Genomic DNA, 21,596 nt, shown 5'->3' on the forward strand with positions numbered 1-21,596 from the left:
ATCTCAGCCAAAAAAGAAGCCATTAGGAAAAGAACGTGATGAGAGGTGTATTTTAAGGAGAGTCTTGGAGAGAGGGGAGTCATTTCAGAGCTTAGGACCTAGACCACTGAAGGCATGTTGCTAATGGCCGGATGAAGGGAGTACTTTTGCGTGAAGAGCAATGGACTACACTGAGGCCAAAAGTAACCTCAATCGTGGTCTTCCTTGAACTTCAACCCATCACAAAATCACTCGGCTCCATATGGCCCAATCCTATGCCAGATGGTGCTTTTATTCCTTGGACCACAGGGAGCTCTATTAGAGTTTATGGTAAACATGTTGATACAAACCAGGATATGTTTTGCTAGGGGCAATGAACTGATGAATTGTGTCTGAAGCCACTCATTTACAGAGATACAGATCATCATTTGTTTATTTGTGGTCACATTGTGCTTGTAAGAGTCCCAAACAGTCGTAAATTCAAAAGCAATTCGGAATGTCGATCATTGTGATTGGGTAAATAGCAACTGGGTATTGTGGAGGGAGTGCAACTAATTGAAGAGTGCTTTCAAAGGATGGCCATGGCTATGTTGAGCTGAATGGCTGCCTTCTATGTTTTAATCATAGCATCCTTACAGTGCAGAAGGAGGCCACTCAGCCCATCAAGGCTGCACTGACAACAACATCCCTGTAATCCTAAATCTCTAACCCCTTGCCACTAAGGGCCAATTTAGAATTATAGAATTCCTCCAGTGCAGAAGGAATCAGCCCATCAGGCTTGCACTGGCAACAATCCTACCTGAACCCTATCCCTGTAAATCCATGCATTTATGCTACTAGTCCTGCTGACAATAAGGGGCAATTTAATGTGGTCAATCAACCTAACCTGCACATCTTTGGACTGTTGGAGGAAACTGGAGCACCCAGAGGAAACCCACGCTGACGTGAGAAGAATATGCAAACTGCACACAGACGACAACACGAGGCCGGAATTGAATCGGGGTCCCTGGCGCTGTGAGGCAGCAGCGCTAAGCGATGTGAGGCAGCAGCACTGAGCGCTGAGAGGCAGCAGCGCTAAGCGCTGTGCCATCCTATGCCCATTTGTGTTTAATCCATAGTCTAAGTTATCTCAATAGTAATATTCTCTGCCACTGGCTGAATAAAACAAGCGTACAATATCAAGCTAGTACAGTACCTCCTGGATCAGATGTGAACATTGTTCAATGGCTTCTTGCCTCTGTATTTTTCATCCCTGACCCAGATTAGATTTTGGCTTGGTCCAACAGGCGAATAGGCCAGCTGCTGACTGAAGCTGAAAGCTCTGATATGTAAACATGTACAGTACTTAGCAGTTCCAAAACTGCTGGGGACATTGTTTTGATGTCAACAATAACAATAATATAAGGGATAATTATAGCACTGAGAAGCCATTTGTGGCACTAAGCATCTAATAGCGAAATCAAAATGCTTATTATACAGAATGTTTACATACACAGTGTGCTCACAATAAACGAGGTAACACAAGGAGACCGGAAACCCGGATGTGAATCCCAAGTTTGAGCTGACGCTTTCACTGGGCATTTGTCCAGCTGGTGAGCTGCCAATCCTAGCCGAATTTACTTGGCACAGCACTGAGCAAAAGGCAGGCTTCTGAAGCGATGGAGACGGAAGGCACTTGGCAGGAGTTCCAGCACTGGTCACACTTCAGTAATCCCTACTGGTTGGCTAGAAATGCAACACTGGTAAAGACACTGAAACTCCCCACAGTTGCCTGCATGAGTGGAAGAATTTGTGAGTGATCTGGGACTGCCTGAGCAAGAATTTTTTTTTAAAAAAAGCACTGAACATATGATTGATGCTGAAGGAAATATCTTGTGTCCTCATGGAAGAGTCAAATGGTTAGCTCACACACACAGTGGTTGGAATAGAGAACAAAGGGAATGCCTTGTCTGACTCAGGACTCTGTTGTCTGTATTATGTTTGGAAGCTTGGGCTTTAGGTTGAAGTAACACTGATTTCTCGACAGATTTGATGTACTTTACTTGCTTTGTCCATTTTAAATTTTACAGAATGTATTTTTAAGAATCTAAATAATATGTAAATAATATTTACATTATTAAAATACATTAAAAATACATAATATTCACAAAGAACGAAGAAAATTACAGCGCAGGAACAGGCCCTTCTAGCCTGCACTGACCATCTGAACTAAAACCCCCACCCTTCCGGGGACCATATCCTTCTATTCCCATCCTATTCATGTATTTATTATATATTGTTTCCACCCACACCACTTCTGCAGGGAAGGGGTTTACCTTTACTTTCCTCATACTGCACAATGGCTGGATTAGTCAAGTTTTTTTATTTATTATGACAAGGTGGGATGTCTCGGATAGTTGGGAATATCTTTGGAGCAACCCTGCATCCACCAACCCACCCGCCCACCCACACACGCGCACACACACACACACTCTGCCAAAAACTACTGGCAGAATCTCCGCCACACTTCCAGGAAAGGCACAGAAGCTCGGAGGGAAATCCTGGACTAGCGCACCAAGTTCCAGTCCATTGGCTTAGTGAGGTTTTGATTCTCAGCTCCCAACTGAGGCCAGGAGATCCTGTGGTAATTTTCGGGTGGCAGACAAGCACGTAATTATGGTAAGTATACTCGGTCATTGATGGGAATGTAACCTATCACCAATTACGCTGTGCAAAGATTTTTTTTGTCACTTGTTTCTACAGAGAGATCACCACACAGGTTCACAAGCTGACACACACCTGAATGAAGAAGGAATATTTTGCACCCGCTCCCGTGCTGTATATCACAGTGGATAACAGGAATTCTATTTTTCTTCCTGTGGATGTTTATTGCTTCCCTTCCCGAAAACGTTAACTTCTTAAACCGACCTGGCCAAAGCAGACAATCGCGGCATTATCTCGCTGCTGTTTGCCCGAACTTGCTGCGCAGAAATTGGCTGCCACATTTCTTACATTACAACAGATATTCGAGGTACTTCACTGGCCTCTCGGCATTTCAGGAAGTGAAAGACTCCACATCTATGTGAGGTTTTAAGTTCTCTCATTGATGGGCCTTTTGAGAGGGAGCAGTCAGCTTTCACCATCTTTCTCCAGTGGTGAGCCAAGTCCAAGATCAATACCTGCAGATTGATTCTCACTGGACGTCCATAACGCTATTTTAAATCACTTGCTTTTGTTATTGCTATTGAATATTTCCATTAAAGACACAAAATATTGGTACCAACACTCTCCTACATCATCGACATAATACAACCGATTTTCTCAGTTTGCGTTGTCAGGACAATTTTCCCAATCAAAGTTCTGTGGCTGATTAATCCAGTGTGTACCACTGCACTGATTAACCCAGTGTGTGCAACTGCACTGATTAACCCAGTGTGTGCAACTGCACTGATTAACGCAGTGTTTGCCAGTGTGCTGCTTAACCCAGTGTATGCCACTGTGCTGATTAACCCAGTGTGTGCCACTGTGCTGATTAACCCAGTGTTTGCCACTGTGCTGATTAATCCAGTGTTTGCCACTGTGCTGATTAACCCAGTGTGTTCCACTGCACTGATTAACCCAGTGTTTGCCACTGCACTGATTAACCCAGTGTGTGCCACAGGACTGATTAACCCAGTGTGTACGACTGCACTGATTAACACAGTGTTTGCCACTGTGCTGATTAACCCAGTGTTAGCCACTGTGCTGATTAATCCAGTGTTTGCCACTGTGCTGATTAACCCAGTGTGTGCCACTGCACTGATTAACCCAGTGTGTGCTGCTGTGCTGATTAACCCAGTGTGTGCTGCTGTGCTGATTAACCCAGTGTTTGCCACTTTGCTGATTAATCCAGTGTTTGCCACTGTGCTGATTAACCCAGTGTGTGCCACTGTGCTGATTAACCCAGTATGTTCCACTCTACTGATTAGCCCAGTGTGTGCAACTGCACTGATTGACGCAGTGTGTGCTGCTGTGCTGATTTACCCAGTGTGTGCTGCTGTGCTGATTAACCCAGTGTGTGCTGCTGTGCTGATTAACCCAGTGTGTGCTGCTGCGCTGATTAACCCAGTGTGTGCCACTGTGCTGATTAACCCAGTGTGTGCTGCTGTGCTGATTAACCCAGTGTGTGCCACTGCGCTGATTAACCCAGTGTGTGCTGCTGTGCTGATTAACCCAGTGTGTGCCACTGCGCTGATTAACCCAGTGTGCACCACTGCACTGATTAACCCGGTGTGTGCCACTGCACTAATTAACCCAGTGTGTGCCGCTGTGCTGATTAACCCAGTGTGTGCCACTGTGCTGATTAACCCAGTGTTTGCCACTGCGCTGATTAACCCAGTGTGTGCCCCTGCACTGATTAACCCAGTGTGTGCCACTGTGCTGATTAACCCAATGTGTGCCGCTGTGCTGATTAACCCAGTGTGTGCCACTGCGCTGATTAACCCAGTGTGTGCCACTGCACTAATTAACCCAGTGTGTGCTGTGCGCTGATTAACCCAGTGTGTGCCACTGCACTGATTAACCCAGTGTGTGCTACTGCGCTGATTAACCCAGTGTGTGCCACTGCACTAATTAACCCAGTGTGTGCTGTGCACTGATTAACCCAGTGTTTGCCACTGTGCTGATTAACCCAGTGTGTGCTGTTGTGCTGATTAATGTTTAAGTCTTTTTATAATTTATTCAAATTGTTAATGTCATCAGATTATGAATGATAATGAATATGAATTATTTAGTGCTGACGGTTTTTACTATATTTCTTCAATTGGGTTGTTTTTGGGCCCAAATCAAACACACATCATCACCTTAAATACATCTCTTGTGTAAAAGTTAACCATTTTAACATTTTAGGTAAAAAATGTGACTTTTACATGAGTACATACAGTATGTACTTGGAAAACCTGCCCCACGGAGAAATGAAAAGATGATGATATTAAGCAACGTTTGAGAAAGTTTGCTTCCAAATTTATATTAAAACAAGTGAAATGATTAATAAATGGGTTGCATAAAACAATTTCATGGCATTTGAAGCAAATACCTGTTACTAAGTTTTCCAGGAATAGCAGCTCCTGCTGGCAGGGATCTGGCGCTCCGGAGGATATTTTCCAGGATTTTACTGGTTGAAGGTCAGGATATGTTTAAAACCCGATTGGTGAATCCAACAATGTGAGTTCAAGCAACATGAAAGGACGAGGTTCTCCGAAGTACAATGGTGTTTTGCGAAAAATTTAAACAATATTGCCAACGAGTTATTTTATAGCCTGGAGGTAATCTCTAGTGGAAATGCTTTTGATATGTTAAGAGTAAGTTGGTGGCAGACAGATCAAAGAGGAAATCCGTGTTCACCTTACAAGCATAGAGGACCATTTTTGATTGAAGTTATTCTACTTGTTCAGAGTTGAATGAGCATTTTATTAAAATATGCTCACATTTTAAAATTAAGTTTTAACTCGCATTACTTTGTCCAAAGAGATTTGTGAGGCTAGACAGCGATTATTGTGATTAATTTTGACCCAAAACTCATCCAACATCCACACAAAGTGCCCTCAAGAGATTTGAGCACAGAATCCAAGTTAAACTCTGGTGCCGGCCTGACTGCATGGTGCCAGAGCATTGCCAGAGCCTGCCTGGAATCTTACCCTCCCTGATCAGAAACTCCCCCCCTTTTTTAAAACCATTCCAAGAGTTTTGTCTTTCTTGGCCTTCTTGCACTAGGATTTAAATCTCCAATCTTTATTGCTGTACTCTCCAAATTTCTAATATTTGGAGTGACACAATTTCTTTCCCTTCTAACTTGAGACCTTTCCCCGGTGAAACAAAATCCCGACCCATCACCAGTTTTCTTTCTGTAATGTCCTAATTATGTTCCGGTCTGTAGGCTTTAACAAAAAGAAAAGATGTGGTTTGTACACCTGGATTCAAAGTAACAGCAACAGATTTATTGAAGAGCTGCTCTTTGCACTGCAGATTACAAACTGGAAGTAAAACAGCAGCCTGTGGCAGCACCCTAATGACATCACCATCAAATCATATGATCAACTCTTAAAGCAATCTGCAACCCTTTTAAATGTATGACATTTCCAGAAATCTCTCATGGCATGAGAATGATTCTTGTTCACTGGTGGTTGGGTGCTGAAACAGTTGCTGTTTATATGCAGCAAGACCCCGACAACATTTATTTTTGGGTTGATGAGTGGCAAATAACTTACGTACAACATAACAGTCAGACAACAACCATCCCCAACAAGAGAGAATGTCTCCCCTTGACATTCAATGACATTACTACATAAAATATTGGACCTGAACCTCCTTGAAGTGGCAATCAGCTTTGGATGCCACTCCAGCCCCAGTGTTTTATGTGAAATCCTTTCTTGCTTGACCTTCTGACACAGGTTGGTCCTGATCAGAGTACTGCAGCGCACTCCAGAGACTGAGTGTTAATGGATAACTCCACCAAAGGGAAGGAAGCCAGGACCCATTTATTTTTTACAGCCCTAATCATAAAACAGATAAGTTTAAAGGTCCAGTGAAGGTTAAAGGTCTTTGACAGGCCAGGGAGGAGATAGGTGTACAAGGTAGGTGGTAGGATTTGGCGAGTGAGGTGTTAGGGTAGGCATGAAGTATGGGTAGAGAAGTAAGGCCTCGTTGGGCTGGGGAGGGGAATTAGGACTCGGGTGCAGAGGGGGAGGGGGTGGGGGTGGTGTTGGAGATGATTTCAGGCTTCAGTTATCGACTGGATTCTCAGAGGCTTTTTCCCAGGGCTGAAATGGCTGCCACAAGAGGACACAGGTTTAGGGTGCTGGGGAGTAGGTACAGAGGAGATGTCAGGGGTAAGTTTTTCACTCAGGGGGTGGTGGGTGAGTGGAATCGGCTGCTGTCGGTGGTGGTGGAGGCGGATTCAATAGGGTCTTTTAAGAGACTTTTGGGTAAGTACATGGTTGAGGGTTATAGGTAAGCCTAGTAGGTAGGGACCTACTTGTGGGCTGAAGGGCCTGTTTGTGCTGTAGTTTTTCTATGTTTCAGCCTTGGTGGGTGAAGTTGGATTGGCCTGGGATTAGGGGGTTGTCAGTTCAGGCCTTGGTGAGGGTGAATCATATTGGCTCAGGCCTCAGGGTGGGGCTTGGAAAGGGGGTGAGGGTGGGAGCCAGGTCTGTGCAATAGTTACTTCTAGAAGTGGTTTTAATTTTTCGAACTTTTTCTGGGTGATGATTTGGTGTTACACAGTCAAAACCGTCCAAAGTTTGCAATTCACGTCACATTTCAGGATGGTTACCAGAGCAGGGCAATTACCCAGTGGAAGTTTGCACATCTGGGCAATGGCTCTGCAAACCTTATCTGGGAAATTTCTAAAGGGATTCCCCAGTGCCTCTTTGGGCTACTCACCAATATGAGCAATTATTGAGCTGGGGAGCTTGGAAGTTGCAGCGCATTGTTGGCTTCAAGAGCAAATCAGAGGCAAGGACCCTGTAGAGAGTAACTTTCCTCCTGACTCCCCAAAGTCTGTCCACCATCTATAAGACACAAGTCACCCCCCCACTTGCCTGGGTGAGTGCAGCTCCAGTAACACTCAAGAAGCTTGACCCCATCCACTACAAAGCACCCGTTTGACTGGCACCCCATTCACCACCTTAAATGTTCACACCCTCCACCACTGATGCACAGTGGCAGCAGTGTGTCCCATCTACAAGGTGCAGTGCAAGAACTCAGGCTCCTTTGAAAGCACCTTCTAAATCTATAACCTCTAACTCCTCGCAGGACTAAGGCAGCAGATGCAGGGGCACACTACCACGTGAAAGCTCCCCTCTATGGTACCCACCATCCTGACTTGGAAATATATCAGCTGTTCCTTTATTGTCGCTGGGTCAAAATCCTGGAACTCCCTCCCTGTGGACGTACCTACACCAAATGGCCTGCAGCAGTTCAAGAAGGTACCTCACCACTGCCTTCTCAAGGGCAATTAGGGATGGGCAATAATTGCTGGCCTTGCAGTGATGCTTACTTTCCATGAAAGAATAAAGAAAATAGTGGAATGTCAGTGTTGGCTGTGAGGTTGCTGATGCCTTATGTGCCCTCTCTTAGCCTTACAGGCTCGCCAGCAGTGAGGACATCAGTATCAACTGATAGGCGTGGTGGCAGATTGTTTGCTTGAGCAGCTACTCTGTCTATCCACCGCTCTCTTTCTGCTCTCACTCAGTAGTTGCTCTTGTTGACTGGAAAGTCTTGACACCATTTTCAATGATAGAAGCCATTTTGGTAACAACTGGGCATCAGATTCCCATGTGTTGATGTTAATAGAAGAACAAAGAAAGATACAGCACAGGAACAGGCCCTTCGGCCCTCCAAGCCTGCGCTGATCATGATGTGTGCCTAAAATAAAACCGCATGCACCTACGGAATCCGTATCCTCCCATTCCCATCCTATTCCTGTATTCGTCTAGACCTTTAAATGTTGTTATCATACCTGATCCCAGCACCTCCCTGGACAATACATTCCAAACATTCACTGCTCTCTGCGTAAAAAACTTGCCTCGCACATCTCCTGTAAACTTTTCCCCATGCTCCTTAAAGCTATGTCCCCTGGTACTTGACTTTTCTACCCGAGGGAAGAGCATCCACTCTGTCCATGCCACTCATAATCTCTATCAGGTCACCCCTCCACCTCCGTCGTTCCTGTGAGAAAAAAACCCAAGTTTACCTAACAAAGAGCGGATCTTCACGTAGGATTTAAGATTGTCTTTGAAATGTTTCTTTTGAGTCCAGTATGAGCTCCCTGCCTGGACATGACTGGGTATCATCACATTAGATTGCACTGCATCTTGTAGATGGGACACCCTGCTGCCACTGTGTATCAGTGGTGGAGGGAATGAACGTTTAAGGTGGTGAATGGGGTGCCAGTCAAACGGGTGCTTTGTAGTGGGTGGGGTCAAGCTTCCTGAGTGTTACTGGAGCTGCACTCACCCAGGCAAGTGGGGGGTGTCCCATCATACTCCTGACTTGTGTCTTGTAGATGGTGGATAGTTTGCTGTTCTGTTTCTTATATTTCTAGTGACTATGTTTATCTTTTCAATTTTCTCTTTGACAGCATATGGGCATCATAGTAAGGCCAGCATCTGTTGTCCATCTGACTGTGTGGCTGACTGGGCCATTTAAGAGCCAACCACAATGCTGTGGGTCTGGAGTCACTGGTGACATGTTTCCTTCCCATTAGTGAACCAGATGGGTTTTTGCCACAACCAATGTCGGTTTCATGGAGACTCGCTTCTGATTCTGGATTTTTGTTAATTGAATTTAAATTTCACCGGCTGCCGTGGTGAGATTTGAACCCCTGTCCTCAGACCTTTAGCTTGTCCTCTGGATTACTAATCCAGTAAGAAGTCTCACAACACCAGGTTTAAGTTCAACCAGTTTATTTGATAGAAATCCCACAAGCTTTCGGAAATGGTGTTCCTTCATCAGGTGAGTGGAAGGTTCTGATCAGAGAAAGGGCATATAAAGTCACACACGGTTTGCAGAATACTGATTAGAATCCAGAATACTGATTTTGTGAAGGGTAGGTCGCGCCTCACAAATCTTATCGAGTTTTTTGAAAAGGTGACCAAAGAGGTGGATAAGGGTAAGGCACTTGATGCGGTATTTAAGGATTTTAGCAAAGCGTTTGATAAGGTTCCCCATGGTAGGCTACTGCAGAAAATGCAGATGCATGGGATTGAGGGTGATTTAGCAGTTTGGATCAGGAATTGGCTAGCTGATAGAAGACAGAGGGTGGTGGTTGATGGGAAATATTCAACCTGGAGTTCAGTTACAAGTGGTGTACCTCAAGGTTTTGGGGCCACTGCTGTTTGTCATTTTTATAAATGACCTCGATGAGGGTGTAGAAGGATAGATTAGTAAATTTGCTGACGACACCAAACTTGGAGGAGTTGTAGACAGTGAGGATGGATGTTACAGTTTGCAGAGGGACATAGATAAGCTGCAGAGCTGGGCTGAGAGGTGGCAAATGAAGTTTAATATGGAAAAGTGTGAGGTGATTCACTTAGGTAAGAGTAACAGGAGTACGGAATATAGGGCTAATGGAAGGACTCTTAGTAGTGTTGACGAGTGGAGAGATCTCGGGGTACATGTGCATAGCTCCCTGAAAGTTGGCACCCAGGTTGATAAGGTTGTTAAGAAGGCGTACGGTGTGTTAGCTTTTATTGATAGAGGGATTGAATTTCGGAGCCGTGAGGTCATGTTACAACTGTACAAAACTCTGGTGCGGCTGCACTTGGAATATTGTGTACAGTTCTGGTTGCCACATTATAAGAAAGATGTGGAAGCATTGGAAAGGGTGCAGAGGGGGTTTACCAGGGTGTTGCCTGGTATGGTGGGAAGGTCTTATGAGGAAAGGCTGAGGGACTTGAGGTTATTTTCATTAGAGAGAAGAAGGTTACGAGGTGACCTAATTGAGGCATTCAAGGTGATCAAAGGATTGGATAGGGTGGACAGTGAGAGCCTTTTTCCTCGGATGGTGATGGCTAACACGAGGGGACATAGCTTTAAATTAAGGGGTGGTAGTTATAGGACGGATGTCAGAGGTAGGTTCTTTACTCAGAGGGTAGTAAGGGCGTGGAATGCCCTGCCTGCAGCAGCTGTGGACTCACCAACTTTAAGGGCATTCAAATGGTCAGTGGATAGGCATATGGATAACATTGGAATAGTTTAGGTTAGAGGGTCATTAGATTGGTTCCACTGGTTGGCGCAACATCGAGGGCCGAAGGGCCTGTACTGCGCTGTAATGTTCTATATTCTATGATTAATCAGTATTCTGTAAACTGTGTGTGTCTTTACATCCCTTTCCCTGATCAGAATCTTCCACACTCACCTGACGAAGGGACACCGTTTCCGAAAGCTTGTGGGTTTACTATCAAATAAACTGGTTGGACTCTAACCTGGTGCTGTGAGACTTCTTACTGTGTTTACCCCAGTCCAACGCCGGCATCCCTACATCATTACTAATCCATGACAATAGGCCATTGTCATCCAATAAAGCACTTTGGGACGTCTGAGATCGTGAAGGGTGTTATATAGAACCAACAACTTTGTTTTCTATTGCTCCTGAGTGCTAACCTACTGCAATCAGTTCATTAAGAATTGTAGTGAATCAGACTGTTGACTTTTGCTGTGTATGTTATTGCTGCACTGGCTTTTGCTTTCCCCCCATTACACCATCAGGGAAAGTGATCTAATTTGTTGTTAATTGTACTGTATCCTGGGGACAGTCGCAATGAACCAAGAAAGAAACATTGAAATGATACTTTCTTTTCTTTCTTTACACCAAACATGGCTCAGTGCTGACACTCAAACCTCCACGCTGAAGCTGTGCCTTTTAAAGTCCTCCAGAGACAGGAGTACATTGCCTCGGTTGACTTGGTGCAGTACAGTCTGAGGTATTGTGAGATGTGCTATCTGCCTGTGGGGGCATTAAACAGAGGTCCTTTCTGCTTTAAATACCTGATTTAGGAAGGTCAGTGGCAAACAGCTCCTAGGTCTCCAACTCTCTGCACAACCACACGTCCATGAGTCCAGCAGTTTGTGTGGTCACAGTGCTCCCTCATAGTGTCAGAGAGACTGCCCCGTCGCATGATTGAAATGATAGCCTTCTCCACATGTGGAGGGAAGGGTCATCACTGCGAAACACAGCAGCTCATGTCAGTGAGAGGTGAGGGAGGGCTGTTCATCTATCATTCACCCCTCATCCTGCAGGAAAAGAGAGTTCATAACACCTGTGAGAAGGCGTGGACAGGATGTGAAGGCTGCCCATTTACCAGCTTATGCCGTGGAGCAGGCACCAGTGTCTATAAGTTTATTTATTACTGTCACAAGTAGGCTTACACTAGCATAGCACTGTGGAAATCCCACACTCTGGCGCCTGTTTGGATACACTGAGAGAAAATTTAGCATGGCCAATGCATTTAACCAGCATGTCTTTCAGACTGTGGGAGGAAACCGGAGCACCTGGAGGAAACCCACGCAGACACGGGGAGGACATGCAAACTCTACACAGACAGTGACCCAAGCCGGGAATTGAACCCAGATCCCTGGTGCTGCAAGGCAGCAGTGCCAACCAGTTTGCCAGTATGCCACCCACACTGGACACTGTGTGTGTGTGTGCCATAGCAACAGTACCATAGCTTCCAGCCATGGCAAGGCTGGAAATAGAGAAGAGCAGGGTTATTTGATCATCCTATCTGCTACCTATGGGCTTGGCTGTGCTGCTCCAGCTACTTTGTTGCCCAAATTTTCATCAACAACCTTTTGCTTCTCTTACAGGGACTGCCACCAGTGGAAAGAAAAGTGGGCATCACCAGTCTCTTTGGCAGAAAACCGGAGATCCATTCCATAAGGAGCAGGTGTAGGCCAACTAGCCCTTTGATCCTGCCCCGCCATTCAGTAAGATCATGGCCGATCTGAAGTGGATCCAGTGTCCCCATGTTTGAGTTGGTGTCGCCTCGGGACACCTTGGCTTCATGTCCCACTTTCAGAACGTAAGCATCAAATAAATCGGGGCTGACACTCCTGTGCAGGGCTGAGGGAGTGCCGCATTGTTGGAGGTGCTGGCTTGCTGATGAGATGCTAAACTGCTCGCCCTCTCCAGAGAATGTGAAAGTTGTCACATAAAAGCAAGACGTTTTTTTCTCTCTCTCTGCAATTAAATAAAGGGAAAATGGGGTTAGGTATTTACGTTAGCCTCCAGTTACATCATTAGCTTAAGTAGCATTTTCACAAACAGTAGATTGTATGACACATTAACAATATTGAAGGCAAGACAATATTTGATTACAAATCACACATTTTCCAAATGGAGTTATTCAATAGCTATGTGGCCTTCGTGAATAAAATACATGATAATTACTTCCCAGTGGTATCAAATAAAACTCTTGTTTATATGAATGGTTTCACAGTACTGATATTCCACACTTCCATATTACCTCTTTGTTACTGGAATCACGTGCCAGTAAAACAGCTTGGAGATATGTTAATGGTATGTATGTGAGAGAGCTGGGCAAGTGCAAAAAATATGATCAACTTGCTTTATCTTAATCCTTGTATTTTTGTTGGATGATCTAACGCTGCATGATGGACTCAGCCAGTTCTATGGAAATGCAGGAGATAGAATCATAGAATCCTTACAGTGCAGAAGGAGGCCATTCGGCCCACTGAGTCTGCACTGACTCTCCAAAGGAGCATCCTACCCAGCCATCCCCCTTCCTCCTCCCCCTCTCCCCACCGCAGTCTGGTTTCAATTCCAACCTCAGATGACTGTGTGGCGTTTACTCCTCCTCCCCGTGTCTGTGCGCGTTTCCTCCGGGTGCTCCTGTTTCCTCCCGCGGTCCAAAGGTTTGCGAACTAGGTTGATTGGCCATGTTAAATTGCCTCTTAGTGTCAGGAGGATTAGTAGGGTAAATAGATGGGGTTACTGGGATAGGGTCTGGGTGGGATTGTTGTTGGTGCAGGCTCGATGGGCCAAATGGCCTCCTTCTGCACTGTAGGGATTCTACGATTCTAAGTCTTGGTGAGTAGCTGCAGTGCATCTTGTTAATGGCACACACTTCAGTGTGTTCATCAGTGCTGGGGAGACTGAATGTTAAAGATGGTCGATCAGGTGTCAATCAAGTGGGCTGCTTTGTCTTGGATAGCGCAACGTTTCTTGAGTGTTGTTGAATCTACACTCATGTAGACAAGTGGAAAGTAGTCCATCAAACTCCTGATTTGTACCTTGTGGACTGTGGACAGGCTTTAGGGAGTCAGGAGGTAAATTTCTTGCCACAGGATTCCCAGCCTCTGACCTGTTGTTGCACCCACAGCTTATATGGCTAGTTCAGTTCAGTTTTTGGTCAATAATAACTCACAGAATATTCAATGATAATATCATTGAATGTCAAGGTAAAATGGTTAGATTCTCCTTTGCTATGGATGGTCAGTGCCTCGCCCAGTGCATTAGCCTTTGGATTAATAGTCCAGTGACATTATCACTATACTGCCATCTCCCTCTAGAAATGGGCAGGACAACAGGGAGAGCTCACAATGTTATGGAATCATCAATGTCAACTTGACCCTTCTTGAGTCTGTGGGGTGAAAGGCAGCATTCCTGTTTTTTAATGTTCTGGCAGGTGACAGTGCTCAGTGCACAATTGGGAGAGGATTTAAAGATGTCCCTGAATGTTCCAACATGCCCAGTAACATCTAAACCCAGAAGCCTTTCAGAAAGGGAACTATGAGTCTTCAGTTCCATTCTTCACTTTGTCTTCAGGGAATTGAGCTAAAACGCCGAGGTGGAGGTCCAGGTGACTCTCCCTCCTGCCCAAGCAGGAAACCTCCTCTCTATTCTCACGCTGGCTGCTTGGAAGTTATCATTGAAGAAATGCCTCTCCTGGGATTCCTTGCTCGAGACCTGTGAATGTATCACCCCAGGCAAGGCTCTTTGTGAAAGGGCTTCTTCCTCACTGCCACACTTTCACCGCAGCATTGGAAATTGTGGGCGTGCAACCTGTAATCTTTCATTCATTAAAATTAATAGCTGGGAATGGGGTGGGGGGAGGTGTTGGGCATCACAGATTCAGGATTCTTAATGAGTACTTTGTAATTAAGGCGGAGGAATGTGAAACATTAGCTAGATCAGCATGGTGAGGGAGGAAACATTAAGGTCTTTAACATCCTTGAAAGTGATGGATTAGTAGGTCTGGGTGAAATGTGTCCCAGGTTGTTCGGAGCAGCATGGGAAGAGATAGCAGAGGCTCAAGCCATCATTTTTCAATCCTTTCTGGCAGCAACTGTGGTTCTAGAGGGCTGGAGTTATTTAAAAAGGGAGGAAGGGATAGCCCAACTAATTATAGACCAGCCGGTCTAACCTTGGCAGTGGGCAAGAATTCTGAGAGGAAGTATTATTCATCATTTAGAAAGGTACTAATCAGGCACAGTCAACTTGGATTTGTTAAGGAGAAGGTCATGTCTGACTAACTTGAGTGAATTTTATGAGACGGTAACAAGGAAGGTGAGTGAGGGTAACACATTGATGTAATCTACCCGGGATTTGGCAAGTCTTTTGAGAGAGTTCCACACGACTCCGAACATCTCTCCACAATGTCTGTGTGGAAACCCACCCATGTCCACGTGGGTTTCCTCCCACACTCCAAAGATGTACGGGTTAGGTGGATTGGCCATGCTAAATTGCCCCTTAGTGTCAGGAAGACTAGCGAGGGTAAAGGCATGGGGTTATGGAGATAGGGCCTGTGTGGGATTGTGGTCGGTGCAGATTTGATGGGCCGAATGACCTCCTCACTGAATATTCACACCTTGTCAACGTCGGGTGGCACAGTGGCACAGTAGTTAGCACTGCTGCTTCACAGTGCCAGGGACCTGGGTTCAATTCCGGCTTGGGTCACTCTCTGTGTGGAGCTTGCACATTCTCCCTGTATCTGTGTGTGTGTTTCCTCGGGTGCTCCAGTTTTCTCCCACAGTCCAAAAGATGGGTGGTACAGTAGCACAGTGGTTAGCACTGCTGCTTCACAGCTCCAGGGTCTTAGGTTCAATTGTCAGCTCAGGTCACTGTCTGTATGGAGTTTGCACATCCTCCTCGTGTCTGTGTGGGTTTCCTCCGGGTACTCCGGTTTCCTCCCACAGTCCAAAGACGTGTGGGTTAGGTTGATTGGCCATGCTAGAAATTGTCCCTTAGTGTCCAGGGTAGTGTAGGTTAGAAGGATTAGTGGGTATAATATGTAGGGATATGGGGGTAGGGCCTGGGTGGGATTGTTTTTGGTGCAGACTTGATGGGCTGAAGGGCCTCTTTCTGCACTGTAGGGTTCTATGTGCTGGTTAGGTGCATTGGCCATGCTAAATTCTCCTCAGCGTACCCGAACAGGCACCAGAGTTGGCGACTAAGCGATTTTCACTAACAACGGTGCAGTCTCTACACATGGTCAATAGGGAAATCCCCAACTATCTTATTTGCAGTGTTAATGAAAGCCTGCTGTGACAATAATAAATAAAATTTAAACGTGACATCGCATTGGTGAGTTTCTTGATAGATTTTTTAAAAAATCCCTCCAATTTATTTTTTTAAGTGAGTTTTTTTTCTTTACTTTTAATATGTTTATTTGGGGTTGGGGCACCCCTACAGGCTAATGGGTAGGACTCTGAAGAATGCAGTTGAACAGAGGGATCTGGGAATAGAGGTACAGAATTCCCTAAAAATGACATCACAGGTGGATAGGATTGTAAAGAGTGCTTTTGGTACATTGGCCTTTATAAGTCGGAGTATCGAGTATAAAAGTTGGAGTGTTATGGTAAGGTTGTATAAGGCATTGGTGAGGCTGAATTCAGAGTATTGTGTACAGTTTTGGTCACCTAGTTACAGGAAGGATGTAAATAAGGTTGAAAGAGTGCAGAGAAGGTTCACAAGGATGTTGCTGGGACTTGAGAAACTGAGTTACAGAAAGAGATTGAATAGGTTCGGACTTTATTCCCTGGAGCATGGAAGAATGAGGGGAGATTTGATAGAGGTGTATAAGATTTTGATGGGTATAGATAGACTGAATGCAAGCAGGCTTTTTCCACTGAGGCTGGGGGAGAAAAAAACCAGAGGGCATGGGTCAAGGGTGAAAGGAGAAAAGTTTAAAGGGAATATTAGGCGGGGCTTCTTCACGCAGAGAGTGGTGGGAGTGTGGAATGAGCTGCCGGATAAAGTGGTAAATGCGGGGTCACTTTTAACATTTAAGAAAAATGGATGGGTTCATGGATGAGAGGGGTGTGGAGGGATATGGTCCAAGTGCAGGTCAGTGGGACTAGGAAAAGAATGGTTTGGCACAGACAAGAAGGGCCAAAAGGCCTGTTTCTGAGCTGTGATTTTCTCTGGTTCTATGGTTCTAATGGTGATACCATCTCTGTACAGTTGGCTTTGCTGTATTTAAGAGTCCTGCCAGGATGATGCTGCAAAACCCTCCTTTTTTAAGCTGTCAAAGTGTGAATATTCTGGGATAAAACCGGTGCAGGCTGGTTTTCTCACCGGAACTGACGCTTTGACAAATTCTGGTAAGATTTTGTCGGGCTTTGTTGGGCCAATTTTGCCCACTTCTGGGGAACAAATGTCCCTCCTTATCCTATCCTGCATTTTAATTAAAAGTGATATATTCTTTAAACTACCTCATAAGTTCCACTTTCAGCTAAATTCTTTCCATGCTGCATAACCCAAGTGTCTCCTGAATTTCTTCATGGTTCAGTTCTCTCACGATTGGGGTCATCCTTGTGGCTCTTCTCTGCGTTGCCTCCAGTGTTTGAAAGACCCCCTTGTTTATTCCAGCAACCAGAATCGGTCACAGCACTCTAAGTGCGGTCTAATCAGGGAGTGGAACAAAGCCTTGTATTTATACAGGACTGCACTGGAGTGCCAGCCTAGGTTATGCGTTTGAGTCTCTGGAGAGGGAATTAAATCTATAACACTCTGCTTCCGATGCAAAAGGATTACCCTGAGCCAAAGCATTCACTTTTAAAGTGCTGTTATGTCTTTATTTTACGTTAAGATTGATATTAAAACGCACTTAATAAATTCCACGATGGAATATAGCCCAAAAATGGTTGCAATAGCTTTAGCAATGAGAAGTTAGTTTTCTTCATGGAGTGAGTCGATTCCACCATGTCAGTTGGCCAAAGAGTTGGAAGAAGGGTGGGACCTAATTTGCAGCAAATAGAGTCTATTTGCTCCCAAAATGAATCATCCCATATTTTTCAGTTCCATCATAGAGATTTGCAGCTTGGAAACAGGCCGTTCGGCCCAACTTATCCATGCAGCCCAGTTTTTACCACTAAGCTAGTCCCAATTGCCCACCTTTGGCCCATATCCCTCTATACCCATCTTACCCTAGTTTGGGGACGTTTAAGAGATCCGTGGATAGGTTTATGGATGGAAAGGGATTGGTTTAGGTTAGAGGGTCATTGCTTTTTGACTGGTCGGCGCAACATCATGGGCCGAAGGGCCTGTTCTGCGCTGTAATGTTCTATGTTCTATGTTCTACCCGTGTAACTATCTGAATGCTTTTTAAAAGACAAAATTGTACCCATCTCTACTACTACCTCTGGCAGCTTGTTCCAGACACTCACCATGCTCTGTGTGAAAGAATTGCCCTTCTGGACACTTTTGTATCTCTTCCCTCTCACCTTAAACCAATGGCCTCTAATTTTAGACTCCCCTACCTTTGGGAAAAGATATTGACTATCTATCTTTTCTGTGCCCCGCATTATTTTATAGACCTCTATAAGGTCACCCTTCAGCCTCTTACGCTCCAGGGGAAAAAAGTTCTATTTAGCCTCTCCTCCTAACTCAAACCATCAAATCCCGGTAGCATCATCGTAAATCTTTTCTGCACTCTTTCTAGTTTAATTTTTATTTTATAATTTATTTTTCATAGCCTTCAATATACCAGGCAGCCAAAAAAAATTGCTGTCACCTCCTTGAACATTTTACCTGTTTTTATTTGCACTTCCTCGCTTGGGTCTACTGCTTCAGATATCTGCCAGTATTTATCTCGGTCAGTTAGATAACCCTGTATCCATCTTTCCAAAACATTATTTGCATTTCTGGCTTCCATTCGTCCTAGAGTTAATGCTAACATCTTTCCAAGATCCATTTTATTAATGCTGTTCACAACATATAAACCCTAACGAAGATAACCTTTAAGCCGCCTATTCTTGCCAAAAAGTAAACATGCCAAATTGCCTTCGTCCTGTAACATGTTGACTCATGGTCATTTAGCAGTTTATAACAACAACTTGTGTTTATACAACAACTGGTGAGGTTATAAAACCGAAAGATGTTTAACATGAGATTAATCGGACAAATATTGAAAATGAGCCAAAGGTGAGTTTAGGACATGTTTAATGTTTATTTTTATTAGTATCAGAAATAGGCTTACAGTATGCAGTGAAGTTACACTCCAATGCCTGTTTGAGAGCACAGAGGGAGAGTTTAGCACGGCCAATTCAACTAACCAGCACATCTTTCGGACTGTGGGAGGAAACCGGATCACCCTAAGGAAACCCACGCAGACATGAGGAGAACATGCAGACTCCGCATAGACAGGCACCCAAGCTGGGAATCGAATGGAGTGCCCCTGGCACAGAGGCAGCAGTGCTAACCACCGCACCACCTATAAACAGACCTTTCCTGATCGGAAACTGAACTTGGGCTGCAGCAGTAAGATCACCGAATCCTAACCACCAAGTGATGAAATGCTTGATCAAAGAAATAAATTTTTAAATAACCTCTTAATGAAAGGGGCTCTCCCTTTCATTAAGAGATGGATTGAGCTGCAAAGAGGTTAGAAGGGAGGGTAGGGTTTGAAGCTGGGATAGTTGAAAGCGCAACTGCCATTGATGGGTCTGGAGTGTAAAGGAAGTGTTGGACGCTTGCTTTCTCCATTCCATGCTGTGAAAAAGCCATGACTTTCAAGGATTGTACACAGTACTCAAAGGTGAATGCCTTCTCAAAGCGACGTAACATTTCCTGAACCTTGTATCCTGTCCCTTGAGATATAAGTTTGAAGGTTGAATTTGCCACTTTCACTGACTGAACACACTGTGCTGAGGTTTTCCTGTTAAGCCGCCAGAGAACCCCATGTCACTTCCTGTGAGACAGCAAGTTCCATTTTATTTTGTGCTCTCTGCTGTTTCTTTCCCTTTCTCAGTTTCATGATCATTTGTCTCTCTGTGAATATCTCCTGCTTTTTGACTCAATCTCCCGGCTGGTCCAGATTCCTCTGTTTATTTGGTAATTCCTGACTGTTTACAAGTTTGTATCATTGGCCAAGTTGGAGAATTTAGCGAATGTTCGGCTCTCCAAATCATTAACCTGTACCAAAGACAATAATTGCACAGAACAGATCCTGTTTCAGTGCAGGCATTATTCTGCCTCTACATTGAATTACACCTTCCAGTTTGAAAAAAAATGAAAAAAAGATCAGCAAGTTTTAACATGGAGTCAGATCACAGGTTAAAACTTTTCAAGAAATAAAACTCAAACTGACTCCCATCTTATGGTGGCACAGTGCCTCACAACACCAGTGACCCAGATTCGATTCTGGCCTTGGGTGTCTCTCTGTGCAGAGTCTATACATTCTCCAGTGTCTGTGTGAGTTTCCTCCGGGTGCTCCAGTTTCCTCCCGCAGTTCAAAAGATATGCAGATTGACCATGCTAAATTGCCCCTCAGTGTCCAAAAATGCGTAGGTTAGGGGATTAGCAGGGTAAATACATGGGGTTCCAGGGATGGGGCAGGCTATGATGCTCTTTTGCAGAATCAGTGCAGACCTGATGGGCCAAATGGTCTCGTTCTGCATTGTAGGGATTCTATGATTCAATCAGCCTATTGCTGGGTCTAGCAGAGACTGGATAAGGAATCGGCACCCAATTAGGCCCCCGGCGTTGGGTTGACAATCAAAACACTTTAATGAGTTTCAGCTTCAGTTTAAGCAGTTTTCTTTGTTTGATTGTAGCCGGCTGACCCAGGCTTCTCTTGTCATGATGGAGTCAGCGCTTGTACCTCCTCCTGAGATCAGGCCCTTTTGGATTGGATACTCTTCCACCCCCAGGTCCGTAGCGGGACCTGCACTCCTGGCAAATTATCTCTGAATGGCTGAGGTGTTGAAGAGAAAGCAACTGAACTCTGCAAACTAAAGAAACATGTTCAAGTCTGGTAGCTTTTTTTGAATTGCTTGGGAACATGGGGAGCCTGAAGTATCTCATTGCCAACCATCCAGCACCCTTTTCTGCTACAATATAAATTGTGGTGATTGTTTGAAACTTGGTCTTTCTGTATTGGTCCTGATGAGTGCAAGATGAAAAACTTCAGCAACACTTGTCTCTGTTTTGCAATATTTCTTTGACTAGAGTTATGTTCAGTTATCTTCTTTTCTGTCATGACTCTGTGCTGTAAGTGTACCCTCAGCTCTGACTCTGTTGTATAAGTTGGTGCTTTCCGTTCCTTCTCCATATTAATGAGCTGCTTTACCCAGTTGCCAAATCTTACCCATTGCTTTGCTGTTGTTTCCATTTCATTGAGTTGGCCATGCTAAATTCTCTCTCAGTGTACCTGAACAGGTGCCAGAGTGTGGCGACTAGAGGATTTTCACAGTAACTTCATTGCAGTGTTAATGTAAGCCTACTTGTGACATTAATAAATAAACTTAAAAATTCTCCGTTGATTAATTCTCAATGCAGACAACCCCTATTGACACATGTAGTGTGATGACTGAATCCCCAATGTGGATCCCTTCCTCAAAAATCTTGCTTTCTTTTTCCAATGCTGCAATGAAATAGTTGCCCATCTTTTTCCCTTCCATCCCAAATCCAGTAACAAATGTGGCCAAGTGGAGGACCATTAGCACAGCCCACCTGGACCTACAAATGATGTTTGTTTCTAACGTGAGCTTTGAAGACTTGTCGCCTGTGAATGAGATGCTCATTTGGAGTGTCGGTGCAGACCAGATGGGCCAAATGGCCTATATCTTCACTGTGGGATTCTCTGGTTCTAGCCACTTGCTCGGCATCAGTCAGTCAGTAGTCACAGAAGATCTGA

This window comes from Carcharhinus amblyrhynchos, chromosome 28 (genome assembly GCF_965287045.1).
Source record: "Carcharhinus amblyrhynchos chromosome 28, sCarAmb.v2.hapA, whole genome shotgun sequence".
Classification (NCBI taxonomy): domain Eukaryota; kingdom Metazoa; phylum Chordata; class Chondrichthyes; order Carcharhiniformes; family Carcharhinidae; genus Carcharhinus; species Carcharhinus amblyrhynchos.